This window comes from Giraffa tippelskirchi, chromosome 5, assembly GCF_054371585.1.
Source record: "Giraffa tippelskirchi isolate mGirTip1 chromosome 5, T2T-mGirTip1v1.2.pri, whole genome shotgun sequence".
NCBI lineage: Eukaryota > Metazoa > Chordata > Mammalia > Artiodactyla > Giraffidae > Giraffa > Giraffa tippelskirchi.
The window spans coordinates 80,639,292-80,660,233 of NC_137279.1; the positions used below are offsets into that span (position 1 = coordinate 80,639,292).

Here is a 20,942-nt window from a genome sequence, read left to right on the forward strand (position 1 = left end):
ATGGAAAGACACACCACCCCACTATCCAGAAATACTTTCTAAGAGATATACTACATTGTTTTCAAATTACTATGTCTACATATTATTTAGAAATAACCAGAATATTTTGTAGTGAATAAAATATAATGGACTATGGGAACCTGCAAGAATCATCAAGTCACATAAACATGGTAGTAAGCTTCCATTTCCTACCACTGGAATATCTAAATTTCTCTTCCTCAGCCTCTGTGTATGTTGACAGAGCAGACCAGTTAGAAAAAAACAAGCTAGAAACTTCAGGTAGTATTTCTAAAAGGGAGCTAACTTCTGCCATTATATATCCTAGCTAACTTTGAGCAAATGCATCACTTTAATAGAATTAATTAGGTAGATCACATGACTCACAAGAACTATTTAAGGTTTGAGATGATTATTTAAAAAGTGTACATATATTTCACCTCCTTGAAAAATCTCATAGTGATTGTTCTCTTATGGTTTTTCCTAAAGTTTCTCATACATAGGAAATATAGAACTTCTTACACATATATAATTAATGAGACTAAAAGTACATGCTGCGGCAAGTAGTGTGAGACACTAGTATGAAATAAAATTTACTTTAAGTTCCACAAGCCACATACAGAAGTTTCACTATTTAAAGTTGCACATTTTTGTCATTGGCTGCTGTCTCCATCTTGATGCAGGAAATCACTACTTATGTCAAGATTGTAAGACTGTGCACCATTAGAGAAACAAGCTCAAGATACATTAAATAAATCAACAAGGCTAAAAGAAGATAAGATTTTGAAAAACAGAGATAAGCACTTAGAGATTAACACACCACAAGTTGAAGAAGTCTTTCAGAAACAAATATTTCACTCTCATGGAGACCATAAAAATTCTACACACTGGTTCCATTCTCAAGTTCTCATAAAAATAACAAGCTTTTTGTAAATCACAAAGAAATATACAACACAAGTTTGACTGATTTTGGGTGTACAAAGCCTATTCCAGCGGCCTATACGTAATGCTATTTAAGTACTCTGCTCTTCCTCTTGGGGGTAAGGAGGGGTGGCATAAAGTTATGGTATCCAAAGCATGGTATGATCAAAACATTGAGATTAACAACTCAGACAAACAGAGATCTAAGCTGCAAAGGCACACATTTTTCTTTTTTTTAATTAAAGTGCTGAAGCTCCACTGGGATGTTGAGAGGTAGAATGAAGTACATACTGCATAGAAATCATTCTTGTAGAACATATTCTGAGCTAAAGAAAGGAGAAGGGAACAGATACACACTTATACACAGGCATACCCTAATCAGACTTCAGTATGAAGACAGCATGGAAAAATAGGGATGCTGGGAGCCAAAACCAAATGTGTGCCTGAGAAAATAGCAGCATTCAAAGGAGCAATCAGGGAAATTAAAAGGTTGGGGGAGAAGGCTGAATTACATATGCAGATTAACATAAGATACAGCATAGAGTTTCAGAAACCTTAATAAAACATCTAAGACAAGTGATCCTGAGGAATTTAGAAATGACAGAGGTCAGAGCTAAAGAACTTATAAGGTTATCACTAGAACAGTATTACTGAGGTAAACTTCAAAGATCTTGTATACAATACCTCCTTATCTCAATGGTGAAGAAACAGACATTAAGGAATCTTAAGTGAATTGCTCAACATGTCTGAGCTAGTTGGTGGAAGGGCTAAGACAAGGAATGGGTTCCTGATTCTGCATAAACTCACTCATAGAGAAAGGGTAGTTGAAATCAGTAAAGTAAAAAGTCTATTAATTAAGAACGGATATACATATAGATCTTCCTTAATTAACGATGGGGTTACGTTCTGATAAAACCCATCCTAAATTGAAAATATCCTAAGTCAAAAATGCAATGCATTTAATACACCTAACCTACAGAATGTCATAGCTTGGCCTGACCTAACTTAAATGTGCTCAGAACATTTTTATTAGCCTACAGTTGGGTAAAATCATCTAACACAAAGCTTGCTTTATAATAAAATATTGACTATCTCATGTAACTTAATCGAGAAGGAAATGGCAACCCACTACAGTATTCTTGCCTGGAGAATCCCAGGGACAGAGGAGCCTGGTGGGCTGCCGTCTATCGGGTCGCACAGAATGGGACACGACTGACGCGACTTAGCAGCAGCAGCAGCATGTAACTTAAATTATGGTTTCTATAGAGTGTATAGATTCAAAGTATGGTTTCTACAGAGTCCATATTGTTTTTGCACCATCATAGGCTGAGGACTACATACAGAAAAAAGGTTGAAGATATGAGGGGACCTAATTAGGACATGTAAAGACAAAGAGTCAGAGGAAGCAGTTAAAAAAGCAGGCAAAAGTTCCCTCAAGACTAACATGCCTCAGAAGCCAGAGAAGAGAAAGCTGCAAGGATGGGGTACTATGATCAAATGGTAGAGAATATATAAGGATTAAGTACTGAGAAAGAAGAAAGAAATGGATCAAGAATTAATGAAATGGGGGAAAATACGTAACAGAAATATCAACTTGGTTCTTTCAAAAGAATCATATAACCTAACAAACTTCTGGCAAAATAAAATAAAAGGGCAAATAATTTAAGGATAACCAAATGAGCAAAATAAAAAAATGTCACAGAAACTAAAAAGAAGATATTGTGAACTGATAAAATAAAACTTAGAGACAGATAACTCTCTAGAAACTTTATCAAGACTGACTCAAGAAAGAAAAAAAAAAAAAAGCCCCAAAGTCCATAGCATTTGAAGAAATTGAATTAGTAGATAAAAATCTTCCTGAAAAGAAAATGAAGTCTAGATTATTTTATTCTGCTTGCTTTCAAAAATTCAAGGAAAAAAGAATTCCAATCCTAAACAACGTTATCAGAGTGCAGTTTTAAAAAAAAAAGGAAATATTTCATAACTACATTTTATGAGGCCAGCATAACCTTGATACTAAAACTTGACAAAGTATGAAAAAGAAAAATCATAAATATATGAAAATATCCTAAATAATAACAAAAATAATCCAGTAGGATAAAATATTGTGACTAAGATGGATTTATTCCAGGAATGCAAGGTTGGTTTGGGGCTAAAAGAAATTCAAATAATGTAAGGGGTTAAAATCATACAATCACCTCAAAAGATGGAGAAAAGCATTTAGACAAAATTCAATATCTACATATGATAAAAATTCTAGGTGTAGGAAAAGAAAGAAGCTTCTCTAACTTGACAAAGAGTAACACTAAATGCACTCCCTTTGAGATTAAGAACAAGATAACGGTGTTAGCTATTGGAAGGCTTAGTCAGCAAAATAAGGAAAGAAGACAGTAAGTTGGAGTGAAAAAAACAAACTTCCTTCCTAGATAATTTGATTATGGATATAGAATATCCTAAGGAATGTAACATACAAGATGTTTATAAAGACACACAAGATGGCAGAGTAGAAGGATGTGCACTCATCTTCTCATGCGAGAACTCTAAAATTACAACTTGCTGTTGAACAACCATTGACAGGAGAATGTTGGATCTCACCAAAAAAAGATATCCCACGTCCAAGGGCAAAGGAGAAGCCCCAACAAGATGGTAGGAGGGGCGAAATCGTGATTACAATCAAACCCCATACCCGCCAGAGATGCTTGGAGGGCTCAAACAAAACCTTGTGCGCAACAGGACCCAGGACCCCCAGAGACTGAGCCAGACCTGCCTTTGGGTGTTTGAGTATCTCCTGTGGAGGCACTGGTCAGCAGTGGACTGCTGCAGAAGCAGGGGCTCTGCGTGCAGCAGACCTGGGTCACACAGCGTGTGGCATAAGCCCTCTTAGAAGAGGTTGCCATTAACCCCACCATAGAGCCGCCAAGCAGACAACCGACAAAGTGCAGAACAATTATACCGTATAAATTCTTGCACTGTTAAGAAAGTTCTAGGACCCACAACAGATTTCCCAACCTGGGGATCTAGCAAAGGGACTGAGAACCCCCAAGCAATTTGACTTTGGAGGCCAGTGGGATTTGATTACAGAACTTACACAGGATGGGGAAACAGACTTTTGGAGGGCACAAACAAAGCCTTGTGTGCACCAGGACCCAGGAGAAAGGAGCAGTGACCCCGCAAGACACTGACCCAGACTTGCCCGTGAGGGTCTAGGAGTCTCTGGCAGAGGCTTGGGTAGACACTGGCCTGCTGCAGGGTCAGGGGCACTGAATACAACAGTGCCTGTACAAGACTTTTTGAAGGAGGTCACCATTATCTTCATCAACTCCACCGTAAGTTTGGTCTCAGGTCAAATAACAGGGAGGGAACACAGTTCTGCCCGTCAACAGAAAATTAGATTAAAGATTTACCGAGCATGGCCCCGCCTGTCAGTAGGAGACCCAGTTCCCCCCACAGTCAGTCTCACCCAACAGGAAGCTTCCATAAGCCTCTTATCCTTATTCATTGGAAGACAAACAGAATGAAAACCACAATCACAGAAAACTAATCAAACTGATCACATGGGCCACAGCCTTGTCTAACTCAATGAAACTATGAGCCATGCCGTGTAGGGACACCCAAGATGGACCCAAGACGGACAGGTCATGGTGGAGAGTTCTCACAAAATGTGGTCCACTTGAGAAGGGAATGGCAAACCAATACTCTTAACCTTGAGAACTCCATTAACAGTATGAAAAGGCAAAAAGATCAGACACTGAAAGATGAACTCCCCAGGTCAGTAGGTGCCCAATACACTTCTGGAGAAGAGTGGAGAAATAACTCCAAAAAGAATGAAGAAACGGAGCCAAAGGGAAAACAACGTCAAGTTGTGGATGTGACTGGTGATGGAAGTAAAGTCTGATGCTGTAAAGAGCAATATTGCATAGGAACCTGGAATACTAGGTCCATGAATCAAGGCAAATTGGGAAGTGGTCAAACAGGAGATGGCAAGAGTGAGCATCAACATTTTAGGAATCAGTGAGCCAAAATGGACAGGAATTGGTGAATTTAATTTAGATGGCCATTTTATCTACTACTGTGGGCATTCTGAAACCCTTAGAAGAAATGGAGCAGCCCTCATAGACAACAAAAGAGTCTGAAATGCAGTACTTGGGTGCAGTCTCAAAAATGACACAATTATCTCTGTTTGTTTCCAAGGCAAACCATTCGATATCACAGTATTCCAAGTCTATGTCCCAAGCAGTAATGCTGAAGAAGCTGAAGTTGAATGTTTCTATTAAGACCTTCTAGAACTAACACCAAAAAAAGGATGTCCTTCGCACCATAGGGGACTGGGATGCAAAAATAGGAAGACAAGAGATACCTGGAGTAACAGGAAAATTTGGCCTTGGAGTACAAAATAAAACAGGACAAAGACTAACATTTTGCCAAGAGAATGCACTGGTCATAGCAAACACACTCTACAAACAACACAAGAGAAGACTCTACACGTGGACATCACCAGATGGTCAATACCAAAATCATATTAATTAGATTCTTTGCAGACAAAGATGGAAAGCTCTATACAGTCAGCAAAAACAAGACCAGGAGCTGACTGTGGCTCAGATCATGAACTTATTGCTAAATTCAGACTTAAATTGAAGAAAGTGGAGAAAACTACCAGATCATTCAGGTATGACTTAAATCAAATCCCTTACAGTGAAAGTGTACAAAAAGATTCAGTGGCAGTGACAAAAAGATGCAAGGGATTAGATCTGATAGACAGAGTGCCTGAAGAACTACGGACAGAGATTCATGACACTGTACAAGAGACAGGGATCAAGACCATCCCCAAGAAAAAGAAATGCAAAAAGGCAAAATGGTTGTCTGAGAAGGCCTTACAAATAGCTGAGAAAAGAAGAGAAGCAAAAGGCAAAGGAGAAATGGAAAGATATACCCAACTGAATGCAGAGTTCCAAAGAATAGCAAGGAGTGATAAGAAAGCCTTCCTTAGTGATGAGTGCAAAGAAATAGAGGAAAACAATAGAATGGGAAAGACTAGAGAGCTCTTCAAGAAAATTAAGAGATACCAAGGGAACATTTCATGCAAAGATGGGCACAATTAAGGACAGAAATGGTAAGGACCTAAAAGAAGCAGAAGATATTAAGAAGAGGCAACAAGAGTACACAGAAGAACTATACAAAAAAGATCTTCATGACCCAGATAACCACAATGGTGTGATCACTCACCTAGAGCCAAACATCCTGGAATGCAAAGTCAAGTGGGCCTTAGGAAGCATCACTATGAACAAAGCTAGTGGAGGTGATGGAATTCCAGCTGAGCTATTTCAAATCCTAAAAGATGATGCTGTAAAAGTGCTGCACTCAATATGCCAGCAAATTTGGAAAACTCAGCAGTGGCCACAGGACTGGAAAAGGTCAGTTTTCATTCCAATCCCAAGGGCACGCCAAAGGGCATTGCCAAAGAAGGGCAATGCCAAAGAATGTTCAAACTACCAAACAATTGTACTCATCTCACACGCTAGCAAAGTAATGCTGAAAATTCTCCAAGTCAGGTTTCAACAGTTATGTGGACTGTGAACTTCTAGATGTTCAAGCTGGATTTAGAAAAGGTAGAGGAACTAGAGATCAAAATGCCAACATCTGCTGGAATACCGAAAAAGCAAGAGAGTTCCAGAAAAACATCTACTGCTTTATTGACTACGCCAAAGACATTTTCTGTGTGGATCACAACAAACTGGAAAATTCTTCAAGAGATGGGAACACCAGAGTACCTTACCTGCCTCTTGAAAAATCTGTATGCATGTAAAGAAGGAACAGTTAGAACTGGAAATGGAACAACAGAATGGTTACAAATTGGGAAAGGACTATGTCAAGCCTGCATTTTGTCACCCTGGTTATTTAACTTATATGCAGACTACATCATGAGAAATACAGGGCTGGATGAAGCACAAGCTGGAATCAAGATTTCTGGGAGAAATATCAATAACCTCAGATATGCAGATAACACCACCTTATGGCAGAAAGTGAAGAAGAACTAAAGAGCTTCTTGATGAAAGTGAAAGAGGAGAGTGAAAAAGTTGGCTTAAAGCTCAACATTCAAAAAACTAAGATCATGGCATCCTGTCCCATCACTTCATGGCAAATAGGTGGGGAAACAATGGAAACAGTGACAGACTTTATTTTCTTGGGATCCAAAATCACTGCACGTGGTGACTCAGCCATGAAATTAAAAGACGTTTGCTCCTTGGAAGAAAAGTTATGACCAACCTAGCTGCTGCTGCTGCTAAGTCACTTCAGTTGTGTCCGACTCTGTGCAACCCCATAGACGGCAGCCCACCAGGCTTCCCCATCCCTGGGATTCTCCAGGCAAGAACACTGGAGTGGGTTGCCATTTCCTTCTCCAATGCATGAAAGTGAAAAGTGAAAGGGAAGTCACTCAGTCGTGTCCGACTCTTCGTGACCCCATGGACTGTAGCCTACCAGGCTCCTTTGTCCATGGGATTCCAGGCAAGAGTACTGGAGTGGGTTGGCATTTCCTTCTCCAACCTAGACAGTATATTAAAAAGCAGAGACATTACTTTGCCAACAAAGGTCCATCTAGTCAAAGCTATGGTTTATTTGGTAGTCATGTATGGATGTGAGAGTTGTAGTATAAAGAAAGCTGAGTGCCAAAGAATTGATGCTTTTGAACCATGGTGTTGGAGAAGATTCTTGAGAGTCCCTTGGACTGCAAGGAGATCCAACCAGTTAATCCTAAAGGAAATCAGTTCTGAATATTCGTTGGAAGGACTGATGCTGCAGCTGAAACTTGGGCCACCTGATGCAAAGAACTGACTCCTTGGAAAAGACCCTGATGCTGGGAAAGATTGAAGGCAGGAGGAGAAGGGGACAACAGAGGATGAGATGGTTGGATGGCATCACCGACTGGATGGACATGAGTCTGAGCAAGCTCCAGGAGCTGGTGATGGACAGGGAAGCCTGGTGTGCTGCAGTCCATGGGGTCACAAAGAGTTGGACAGGACTGAGCGACTGAACTGAAGTGAATAATCAGAATAAGAGAATTTAATAAGATGCAGCACACAAAATCTGTTAAAAATTGCCTTTGTTATATACAAATGACATGGGCTTCCTTGGTAGGTCAGTTGATAAAGAATCCATCTATAATGCAGGAGATTCCCATTTGATTCCTGGGTCACGAAGATCCTCTGAAGGGATAGGCTATTCATTCCAGTATTCTTGGGCTTCCCTGGTAGCTCAGATGGTAAAGAATCCACCTGCAATGCGGAAGACCTGGGTTCAATCCCTGGGTTGGGAAGATCCCCTGGAGGAGGGCATGGCAACCCACTCTAATATTCTTGCCTGGAGAATCCCCATGGACAGAGGAGCCTGCTGGACTACAGTCCCTGGGTTCACGTGGAGTCGGACACAACTGAGCAACTAACCACATACATACATACTACTTTAAAATTACAAGCATCATTCATCAAAAGACTATGTATAATTAATGAAAAGAAGAAAATAATTACAATACATATAAATAAGAAAGGATTAGTATTCAGAACACACAAAAAACTCCTATGAATCAATAGATTCATATGAACCAATTCCTATGAACCAATAGAAAAATAAGACCAGCAAAACAAATGAATTAAGAATTTCACAAGAGGAAACATAATGGCCCACAAACACAAGAAAGGATATTCAACTTCCTTGGAAACTAGGGAAATACAATAAAGTCCCAATGAGATAGCATTTCACATCCACTAGACTGGCTAAAATTACAAAGTTGGTTAATAGGAAGTTTTGGCAAGACTGAAATTCTCATCTGTTGTTGGTAGCAGTATTAATCAGTACTACCACTTTAGCTGTGGTCATAGTACTGAGTAACACTGTAACAAGTTCAGCAGTTACACTATTAAATACTCTAGAGACTTCCACACATATGTATCAAGAGATTACAAAATTATAGCAGTAATGTTTATAATAGCAAAAGCCTAAAAATAATGGAAACGTCTATCAATAATAGAATGGATAGAAAAATTGTGATGCATTCATATACTGGGATTACATATCCAGTGAAAGTGAATTAGAGATATATGTACAAACCTGGATGAATCCCCAGAACATAATGTTCAGCAAAAGAAACCAGAGAACATATACATATATAGTATGATTCAACTAATACACAGGTGGAAAAATATGGAAAGAAAAGCAATGTTACCATTAACACCAAATTCAGGTTGATGGTTACCTCTTTGGTAGAAGCACATGATCAGAATGGATCTACAGTGGCCTTCTGGAACATAATTGTTTTGTGACCAGAGTGGTAGACACATGAGTGCTTAAACCACACATATATGTTTACATACAGGTTTTTACAATTACCACTTTTATATTAAAACAGTAAAAGAAAAACATCAACAATGACCAGAGTTGCAGTCAACTTTGGGGGACACATCCAGACAGCAAGAGGCAAAGAAAAAAGCAGGTGCATTAGAGGTGAACCCAAGGACACCAGTTACAGTGAAGGCCCAGCTGAACGTTAGGTGAAATTTACATGGAGTTTAAGAATTTTTGGCTTCCCTGGTGGCTCAGCTGGTAAAGAACCTGCCTGCAATGCGGGAGACCTGGGTTGGATCCCTGGGTTGGGAAGATCCCCCAGAGAAGGGAAAGGCTATCCACTCCAGTGTTCTGGCCTAGAGAATTTCATGGACTGTATGGGGTTGCAAAGAGTCAGACATGACTGAGTGACTTTCACTAAGAATTGGCAAGTTGTCATCTCCCAGGAAGTTGTTTCTTCATAGGCAGTAGTCAAGGACCAAATAGGCAAAGGTTTCCTCTCCCGATGAATAGTTCATACTTCTGAGATTTGCATAGGTTTCACGCTTTTCAATACCTTTCAGTGCCTAGGTCATGTGCTACCTTCCTTTATGTTTCCAACCTTCCAAACACAAAAGCAATAATTTATACCTTCTATTTACTCCTATGTGATCTGTCTCTTAAAAAAAATTGACTTCTGATTTTTAAAATTCTGTCCAGGAGTCCCTTTATTTTATTATTATTATTTTTTGGTAGAGGGAGGACAGTTTTTTCATTATCCTAATCCTGCTGTCATTTCTCCATGAATGAGAACAGATATCTATGTCCTTTTTTTGTTGTTTTAGTCGCGAAGTCATGTCCGACTCTTTTGTGACCCCATGGACTGTAGCCTGCAAGGCTCCTTTGTCCGTGGGATTCTCCAGGCAAAAATACTGGAGTGGGTTGCCTTGCCCTCCAGGGGGATCTTCCTGACACTGGGATGGAACCCACGTCTCCTGTGTCTCCTGCATTGCAGGCAGGTTTTGTACCCCTAGTGCCCCCTGGGAAGCCCCAATTTATGTATAGTAGTTTGTATATATGAATCCCATACACATTGAGTCCATAATGATTAAAACAATTTAAAAATATATTTACCTTTCTTTTCTTTATTTTTACTTTTAAATTAATTTTATTGGAGTATAGTTGATTTACAATGTTATGTTAGTTTCTGCTGTACAGGAAAGTGAATCAGTTATGCATACACATATATGTACACTCTTTTTTAGATTCTATTCCCATACAGGTCATTAAAGAGTACAACCGAGCTGTTAAGTAAAGACACTTCATCCTTATTTAAGAGATAATATTAATATTTTCCAAACAGATCAACCCTTTGAGGCCTCAAAATTAAAACTTACATTTTAACTCTCTCTTCAGGATCTAGTTATATCTAAAGGACACCATGATATTTAAAAAAATTTTTTCTCTTTTCTAATCTCAGAGATCTCAGATTTTTGTTCTAAATGCATAGGTTTGAGAGGTAGTAAATAAATAAGAAAACCTGCCACTGCCCTCAAGCAAAGCATGGCAGACTATGGTATTTGCGGTAAGAAAGATACAAAGTGCTTTGAGAGTTCTCATGTGGCAAAGAGGGAGAGAGGAGATTCGAAACAGGGTCTAGGAGGAAATGGCAACCCACTCCAGTATTCTTGCCTGGAGAATCCCAGGGATGGTGGAGCCTGGTGGGCTGCCGTCTATGGAATCGCACAGAGTCGGACACGACTGAAGCGACTTAGCAGCAGGGTTACAGGGTGAGGGCTGAACCACCAAGGTGAGGAAAGCAAAAATCAAATGGTTCAGATGTAAACACACTTTATTACAACCCATTGTTCATATCATAAGTCATTCTAACTGTAATACAGAGGGAGATGCCCAAAGACACTGTTGAAAAAAACAAGTAAAGATTTGGTTTCTAACACTATTTCCTGAGAAAAATGAATAGAGAGAAGTTACTTTGCTGCTAAGTCGCTTCAGTCGTATCCGATTCTGTGCGACCCCATAGATGGCAGCCCACCAGGCTCCGCCGTCCCTGGGATTCTCCAGGCAAGAACACTGGAGTGGGTTGCCATTTCCCTCTCCAATGCATGAAAGGGAAAAGTGAAAGTGAAGTCGCTCAGTCACGTCCTACTCTTAGCGACCCCATGGACTGCAGCCTACCAGGCTCCTCCATCCATGGGATTTTCCAGGCAAGAGTACTGGAGTGGGGTGCCATTGCCTTCTCTGGAGGTTACTTTAAATGTATATTATTCAACCCATTAGCAGGCTCTAACAGGAGAAAAAAAAAAGGAAAGTAACAAGTGTAACAAGGATGTGGAGAAAATGCGATCCTTGGCACTGACTGTGGAAATGGAAAATAACTGAGCTGCTGTGGAAGAGTTTAGTGGGTATTCAAAAAGGTTCACTACATGACTCATCAATTCCACTGTAGGTATATACGCCAAAGAATTGAAAACAGATACTCAAATCCTCGGACATGAATGTTCACAGCAGCACTATGCACAATAACTAAAAGTAGAAACAACCCAAATGTCCATCAACATATGACTGGAAAAACAAACTGTGGTATAGCCACACAATGGAATATTATTCGGGCACAAAAAGAATGAAATACTGATACATACTACAACATAGATGAACCTCAAAAACATTATGCTAAGTGAAGAAGTCAGATACAGAAAGTCACATACTGTATGATTCCATTTAAATGAAATTTCCAGAAGGGTTCAACCAACACAGACAGATCATAGAATGATGATTGCCAGGAGCTGGGGGGAGGGGAAAAAGGAAAGCAACAGTTTAATGGTTTCCTTTTGGGGTAATGCTAGAACTAGATAAAAGCGGTAGCTGCAACAACACTGTGAATGTACTAAATGTCACAGAATTGTTTGCTTTTAATGGTTAATTTTATGTTATATGCACTTCACCTCAATTAAACAAAACCAAAAATGAATTTGCAGCTGTAGAACAAGACAGACAATAGAAATCTTACTGCCCTATGATTCCCTGGCTGTAGCAGCCAATCTCACCTATCTAATTGGCCACTTGACACTCTGCTACAAGGCAAGTAACAAGAGAGTTAATCTCTAGTGGAACTGTGTATGTACAAAAATAAATAAAAATTTTTTGAATGAGAAATTCTGGAAAATGGGGTTTGTGAAAGCAATTTTTCATCACTAAGCAGCTATATTCTGGATAATATCTAGTATATTTTAATGTGTAATGAGCAGCCACATTATATACTACTACTTCAGTTAAACCTATACAATAAGAAAAGTTTTTTTTTCATATTTTTAATTTAAGGCAGTAAATTTAATTTCAGTAAATTTAAGGCAATCAAAATTATGGTTAAATTTCAGATGTCCTACAAGAAATAATGATAATATCTGTGCCTGTCACTACATTACCTTGATAAGCAGCACAAATTCCAAATGAACTTCACAAAAAGTCAGGCAACTGTGGGGCATATCTAATACAAATAACAGCCAAAAGATCTTCAGGAAAACTTGGCTTCTACTGGTGTGTGTGTGTCTGTGTGTGTGAATAGGTGGTTTCTTCCAAGTGTGTCACCATAAAATAGGAGGAACCTGGGATAATGGAAATCCAGAAAGACCATCACTTATGCCTATAAAAACATTCTATGTTACTACAAAACAAGATGCATAATCAGAACCGAGCTATAGTTAATTCAAGGAATGGATGATTATTACACATCTGCTAAAAATTTGAAATCAGATTGATTACATGCTTTGCAGCCAAAGATGGAGAAGCTCTATACAGTCAGCAAAAACAAGACTGGGAGCTGACTGTGGCTCAGATCATGAACTCCTTATTGCCAAATTCAGACCAAAATTGAAGAAAGTGGGGAAAACCACTAGACCATTTAGGTATGAACTAAATCAAATCCCTTACAATTACACAGTGGAAGTGAGAAATAGATTTAAGGGACTAGATCTGATAGTCAGAGTGCCTGATGAACTATGGATGGAGGTTCGTGACACTGTACAGGAGACAGGGATCAAGACTATCCCCATGGAAAAGAAATTCAAAAAAGCAAAATGACTGTCTGAGGAGGCCTTACAAATAGCTGTGAAAAGAAGAGAAGCCAAAAGCAAAGGAGAAAAGGAAAGATATACCCATTTGAATGTAGAGTTCCAAAGAATAGCAAGGAGTGATAAGAAAGCCTTCTTCAGTGACCAGTGCAAAGAAATAGAGGAAAACAACAGACTGGGAAAGACTAGAGAGCTCTTCAAGAAAATTAGAGATACCAAGGGAACATTTCATGCAAAGATAGGCTCAATAAAGGACAGAAATGGTATGGATCTAAAAGAAGCAGAAGATATTAAGAAGTGGCAAGAATACACAGAAAAATTGTACAGAAAAGATCTTCACGACCCAGATAATCACGATGGTGTGATCAACCCTAGAGCCAGACATCCTGGAATGTGAAGTCAAATGGGCCTTAGGAAGCATCACTACGAACAAAGCTAGGGAGGTGATGGAATTCCAGTTGAGCTATTTCAAATCCTAAAAAAGGATGCTGTGAAAGTGCTGCATTCAACATTAGCAAATTTGGAAACCTCAGCAGTGGCCACAGGATTGGAAAAGGTCCATTTTCATTCCAATCCCAAAGAAAGGCAATGCCAAAGAATGCTCCACACAATTGCACTCATCTCACACGCTAGTAAAGTAATGCTCAAAATTCTCCAAGCCAGGCTTCAACAATACGTGAACTGTGAATTTCCAGATGGTTCAAGCTGGTTTTAGAAAAGGCAAAGGAACCAGAGATCAAATTGCCAACATTGAAAAAGCAAGAGAGTTCCAGAAAAACGTCTATTTCTGTTTTATTGACTATGCCAAAGCCTTTGACTGTGTGGATCACAATAAACTGTGGAAAATTCCGAAAGAGATGGGAATACCAGACCACCTGACCTGCCTCTTGAGAAACCTGTATGGAGGTCAGGAAGCAACAGTTAGAACTGGACATGGAACAACAGACTGGTTCCAAATAGGAAAAGGAGTGCGTCAAGGCTGTATATTGTTACCCTGCTTATTTAACTTATATGAAGAGTACATCATGAGAAACTCTGGGCTGGAGGAAGCACAAGCTGGAATCAAGATTGCTGGGAGAAATATCAATAACTTCAGACATGCAGATGACACCACCCTTATGGCAGAAAGTGAAGAAGAACTAAAGTCATGAAAGTGAAAGAGGAGAGTGAAAAAGTTGGCTTAAAGCTCAACATGCAGAAAACGAAGCTCATGGCATCCGGTCCCATCACTTCATGGCAAATAGATGGGGCAACAGTGGAAACAGTGGCTGACTTTATTTTTCTGGGCTCCAAAATCACTGCAGATGGTGACTGCTGCCATGAAATTAAAAGACATTTACTCCTTGGTAGCAAAGTTATGACCAACCTAGACAGTATATTAAAAAGCAGAGACATTACTTTGCCAACAAAGGTCTGTCTAGTCAAGGCTATGGTTTTTCCAGTGGTCATGTATGGATGTGAGAGTTGGACTATAAAGAAAGCCGAGAGCCGAAGAATTGATGCTTTTGAACTATGGTGTTGGAGAAGACTCTTGAGAGTCCCTTGGAATGCAAGGAGGTCCAACCAGTCTATCTTAAAAGGGATCAGTCCTGGGTGTTCATTGGAAGGACTGATGTTGAAGCTGAAACTCCAATACTTTGGCCACCCGATGTGAAGAACTGCCTCATCAGAAAAGACCCTGATGCTGGGAAAGATTGGGGGCAGGAGGAGAATAGGACAACGGAGGATGAGATGGTTGGATAGCATCACCACCTCAATGGACATGAGTTTGAGTAAACTCTTGGAGTTGGTGATGAACATGGAGGCCCGGCGTGCTGCAGTCCCTGGGGTCGCAAAGAGTTGGACACGACTGACTGACTGAACTGAACTGAAAAATTTCCACTGCTATTGTATATTCATGTACCAAGAAATGGTACATGTTTTACTTTTTTTGGTTGTTTTTATGTAGATAACTGCACATCAGTGATGCATAAGATTTCTATAAATGGTTGATGTTTGTTGAATTAACTCTATCAGGATGAAAGTTCCTATTAAAATAATTTTTTTTAGATTTCTTCTTAATTGTGGAAAAATGACTTGTGAGCTACTAAATATTGAGATCAAGTCTTCTGCAAATGTCAAATAACAGGAATACTCTGAAGACCAATAAAACCAAAAAGCCCTTATTCTAGAATTACAGTATCATAGCAACATTTTTGTTTACAAAAATCTGCAAACATTTGCTCTGTTCCATCTTTCTCCTGCCTCATAATCTAGTCAAATGATCCTTTAGTGAGCCAGGTAAATGGCAGCAGTTTCCTGCTTTCTTAGGAAACACAAAAAGTCCCTGAAAAGCTGCAGCAAAAATTATTATCCTGAATTTATCTTATGTCAGGGTTCCTAGCTTGAATTATCACTCTTTGCTACCAATCCTTCTTATCATGTTTATTTATCTGGATGAACTACCTACTCCCAGACTTCTTACTGCATTCTATCCCCTGGTTTCATTTTCCCCAATATCACAAGGACATTCATACTTACCACTGTTCCTAATCCTATCTAGAGTGCTTTCTTACCTTCCCTTCTACCTAAAAACTTACTATCTATATCCATTATCTATAACTTATCTTTAACTTCTTTACTCTCCCATTTCTCTAACATTTTTTTAAAAAAAATGTGATGGTGGAGGAGGAGAGGGCTTCTATCTAAGCTACTTCATTTATCAGTGCTCTGAAAACCAAAACCCACCTTTTCCTTAGGAACTTTACCACTCCTCTCTTACTGGTTCTCTCTTAGCATATAAATGGGCTTGAACTCCTCTCCCATCCATTCCTTCCTTTTATTTAATATCACACCATCATAATGCTCATACTCATAATAAACACTAGTTACTGAGCCCTTACTGAATTATACATCTACTTGCTTTCAACATCAATTTTATGCAATGGCTTATTATTATTTATCTCCATATTATAGCTAAACAAAACTGTGGCACAGAAGGAAATAATGTGCCCAAAGTAACATAACTGAAAAAAAAAACAGGATCTGAATCCAGATGGTCTGGTTCCAGGGCCTAAGCTCTTAATCACACACCTTCTTATAGAACTTCTATTTTAAAAGTTGTCTACATTTATCCTTCCCCTGCCCAGCTCTATCCATAGCAATTTCTTTCCTTATATCACTTACTTAAAACCTGTAAGTCCCTAGTATGTGAATAAATAAACAAGGTACTACTGTATAGCACAGGGAACTATATTCAATATCTTATAATAAACCATAATGAAAAAGAATATATATACATATAACTAAATCACTTTGTTGTACAGCAGAAATTAACACATTGTAAATCAACTATACTTCAGTAAGATAAATTTCTTAAAAAGTCCCTAGTAACTACTAACTGTCAAATCCAAAGATCACATTTGAAGATTCCTATATGTCTCTACCTCTTTGCAAGACTTCATTACAATGAATACTAACTCCATGAACTCTGCTGTCCAGTTCACTTCTGATCTCTGCAGTTGTCTTGCTTAGTCTACTTAAAGCACTGTCCAAAGGAAATTTATGTCACGATGGAAATGTTTTACTACCATAGTGGATAGTAGCCACTAATGACATGTGGCTACTGAGCACAAGAAGGGTAGCTAACATGACTGAACGTTAAATTTAATTTAATTTAAACAGTGATGTGCAGCCTATGGCCACCCTACTACCGGGCAGGGGTTCTCTTTCTCTGTCTGCCCTTTTTATGTTGTAGAAGAACTTTGCCTGTGGTCCTCTTCTCAGCTTATTCCATTCTCTTCCCAGTAGTATCTCCCTGCTAAGTGCTTCCACACCTATATAAGCAGCCAATTTTTCTTCCTCAGGAACACATCTCTATCTTCAATTACTCACTTTTTCACCTACAACTGCTATAAGGCACCCAAATGCAACATCTTCAAAACTGAATGTATCACCTCAGGCAGTCTATTCCCAGCTCAGGCAGTCCCTACTCAGGTAATGTGCTATGTCTATCTTGGTCCCAAGACAAATACAGGTATTTATTTTAGATTACTCCCTCTTCTTCCTCCCTTTTTTCTTTAAAAAAAAAAAACAACAAAAAAACCCAACAAAAAAAACACCTTCTCAATTTCCTCTCCACCTCTCACCAGTGCTCATTAAATCTGACCCCTGGCTTCTACTGCCACTGCTCTAAGACAAAAATGCTATACAGTGGATCTAACTGAAAGAGTAATGGAATCTAGTTTTTTGCTTCAAGCAAGATGTAAAATATAAGATAACTGGGAAAATCTTTTATGTTTGTTAGAAAAAACACAAAAAAAGTGACATCACAGGAAACTAGCCTGCTTTGTGAGGAAGCAGGGAGAAAATTACAATCTCATGATCTGTGTTTAAAGCAGCCTTTTAGAAACAAACACAATATATTAATATTCTAAATTCTACTGGTAATGAATAAAAATAAAGTGGATACTACCTTTAAAAATCTTAAATTTTTATTATTGGGTTATCACTTGGTGAAAAGATCAATTGCTCATTCAACTCTTCTAACAAAAGTGAGATTTTAATTCAAATGTCACTTAGTATTCTCATAGGCTCACTAATTATGCATGGTTCTCTGCCCCACACACCAAAACAACAGCAATTAAAACTCCCCACATGCACCAAAGGGCAGGGCCAGGGAAGTTTCTCAATACACAGTAGTCAGATTCTCTTAGAAGCCATGTACATTGACATCTGTCAAACCAAACACTAGAGGAAAGCCATCTTTCCTATTAAATGTTTGACTTTTTGCTTCTAGACCACCAAGAACATAGTAACATACCCTCTACCAGGCTCATGAGGCTCTAGAAGTGTTCCAGGCAGTTTCAATGACCTGTGGAACTAGTTAAAACATCCTATGAAGGAAGACCGAGAAAAATCAGTATCAATGTTGGTATTCCCACTCTGACACTTAACTTTGGCCAGTGTATAATGCAGTCCACACAGTAAAATATGTAATAAATTTAAAACAATAATAATAATAGCAATAAGAATACTAGTAATAATCCTACGATAAACTTAAGTTCAAAAGGAAAATAGCCTTGTGGAGTCTGAAATGTGTAATTGTTCCACTATTTTTTGTTTATTTTTTTGGTTGCCAAATAATCTCTTATTTTTCTTTTTTCTTTGCAGTTCTTACCTAGCTGGGCACTTCATCATACCACTGTTGATGTCATCTGTGATGTCATGAAAGTGGCGGCCACCAACACTGCAGCCCACAGACTGGGTGGTGACCAGGATTTCTTTAATGGTTCCAGAGAATTCTCTAGCTATTAAAGACTGATGCCACATCTGTCAGGCAATGCTGACAAGCTCATCAAAAGTGTTATTTCCACCGTGCTTAATGTTTCTCTGCTTCTGTCTTTGTACTTGAGGGCTTTGATGATCAGGGCAGAAGCAGAAGGTACCACCTCAATCTGGGCCTGTCTGTTCTGAATGGTCAGTTTTACTGTAATCCTCAGGCCCTTCCTATCACCAGTTGCTGTGGTGATGTCATCACCAACCTTTTTTGGAGACAGAGCCAGAGGACCGATCTTGGGAGCCAGGGCAGGCGTGGCACCTCCTTCCCCACTGGTGCACCTCAGATACACAACTCTGATCTCGCTGGGGTCTAAGTTAGGTGGCATGGTGGAGTCGGCTGGTGTCAGATGAACCTGGATTTGGGATGACTGAAGAAAAGTTGAATCTTTGCCTCCTCCAAGCCAAAAGCTCCACTATGTTTTGATGAGAACTTTATATGAGGTCTCTCCCTCAGTGAATTTCTGAGGCTTCTCCTAAAAATACTGGTACTTCATCTGCAAATGTTTTCCCAAACTAGCACTGTTTCAAGACATTAATATTCTTCAATTATTACAAAAATAGCAGATATATTCACTGGTGCCCTGGTCTTTCAACATCTTTTGTCCTCATCTCAAAGAAAATGATGCCTGATTATGATCTCTTATGAATATAACTTTCTAAGATCAACCATGGCACTAATAAGTCCCACAGAGCAGATAAACATTTGTCGCTAAGAATTTCTGATAGTATTTTTGGAATGCCATTTCATAACTGTAGATTAGGTTGAATTAATAAATTTATTTGGCTTTTTCAGTTGCCAAAAAGATCTTGATATTATCCTGGAGAAAAATCATCTGAATGAAAAAATCAACTGAACATAATTCAGGTAAAAAGAAGATAAACTGACCACAAACTCAATCCATCAACAGGTTAAAACCGAATCCTCCTAAAACCGAGTTCTTGTCTAGTTCAAAGACGAATTGGTTGCTTTAAAATAAAACAACTTTTAATCTTTCAAAACAGTTAAATATCATCAGAAAAATAATATCTTATATTTTAAAAATTTAATCTGATGTCATTTTTATCTTTATTAATTATAAAAAGCCAACAATAAGTTTTTAAAAATAATAAAAAGAAGCCAGTGGTAATGGAAGTGGTTGCACTAAAGTCTGTAGAACTATAATACTAATTCTGAGGATGACTAAATGATAAAGGATTTAGAAATCATGACATGATGGGGAAACTCTAAAGAAATTAGAAACCTTCAGTGCAGATTTCTTCCTCCCATCTTAGCTTTTACTCCTTGTCCATACTGAACATACACTGCCTATTGCCATCACATTTAGATCCTACCCAACTTCAAGGTCCAGTTTAAGTTCCACTTTCTTCAAAGCCTTCCCTGATCTTCCCAGCTAGAAATGATATCTCCCTACAGTGAATTCCTATGGACTCCTGTAATACTTAGGATTATTCTATTACCTCTTCATACATGTTCTCTATAAGATAAATTTCTTGAGAACAAATTAATATTTTATTCAATTTTAGTGATTCTACTGAGTATAGTATAGAGTCTTACACACAAGGGACAAAACAAAAGGAACATACTACAAAAGATAGGAGGATGTCTCTGCTCACTTTTATAGATATTTGTTTATAGATATGTGTGACTCTTGTCAAGTAACTAAACATCTAAGCCTCAATCCCTGATCTACAGAAAAAAAAAATAATGTCTCATATGGTTGTTATAAGGATTAAATGAGGTAATCTATACAAGTGCTTAACATACTTAATGAACATAATACTTAATGAATAACAATCACTGCTATATTACTTTATAATAAATTATCATATTTATAATACTGTATAATAAATCTATATACTTTATAATATATGTACTAATATAATAAATACTTTATAATAGATGAATTAAAAAAAAACTATACAGTCCTGGAATTCTCCAGGCCAGAATACTGGAGTGGGTAGCCTATCCATTCTCCAGTGGATCTTCCCAACCCAGGAATCCAAGTGGGGTCTCCTGCATTGCAGGCAGTTTCTTTACCAACTGAGCTATGAGGGGAACCCTTTATAATAAATCACTTTATAATAAATGTCAAACTATGAAAACTTAGATTAGGGCAATGACTTCTAGAAAAGCTTTCATTTTTAAAAAATGAGAAAAATCATTTTAATCTGTGTTACTGCTAAGGGCACAATTCAAGAGTATAGATAACACAGTTATACAACAGCAGAACAGGATGCACTAAAAACTGTTCCCTGTCAAAGGATGAGTCCAAGCTCAGAGTAGATGAACATTTGTCAGAA

At 38.5% G+C, this 20,942-nt stretch overlaps 1 protein-coding gene and 1 pseudogene across 7 annotated transcripts in view; both read right to left on the minus strand.

Annotated features, from left to right (window-relative positions):
* Positions 1–20,942, minus strand: part of POU2F1 (POU class 2 homeobox 1) — a 183,342-nt gene that overhangs the window by 46,667 nt on the left and 115,733 nt on the right. The window lies entirely within an intron of this gene.
* On the minus strand, positions 18,477–18,982 carry LOC145507496 (large ribosomal subunit protein uL11 pseudogene; annotated as a pseudogene).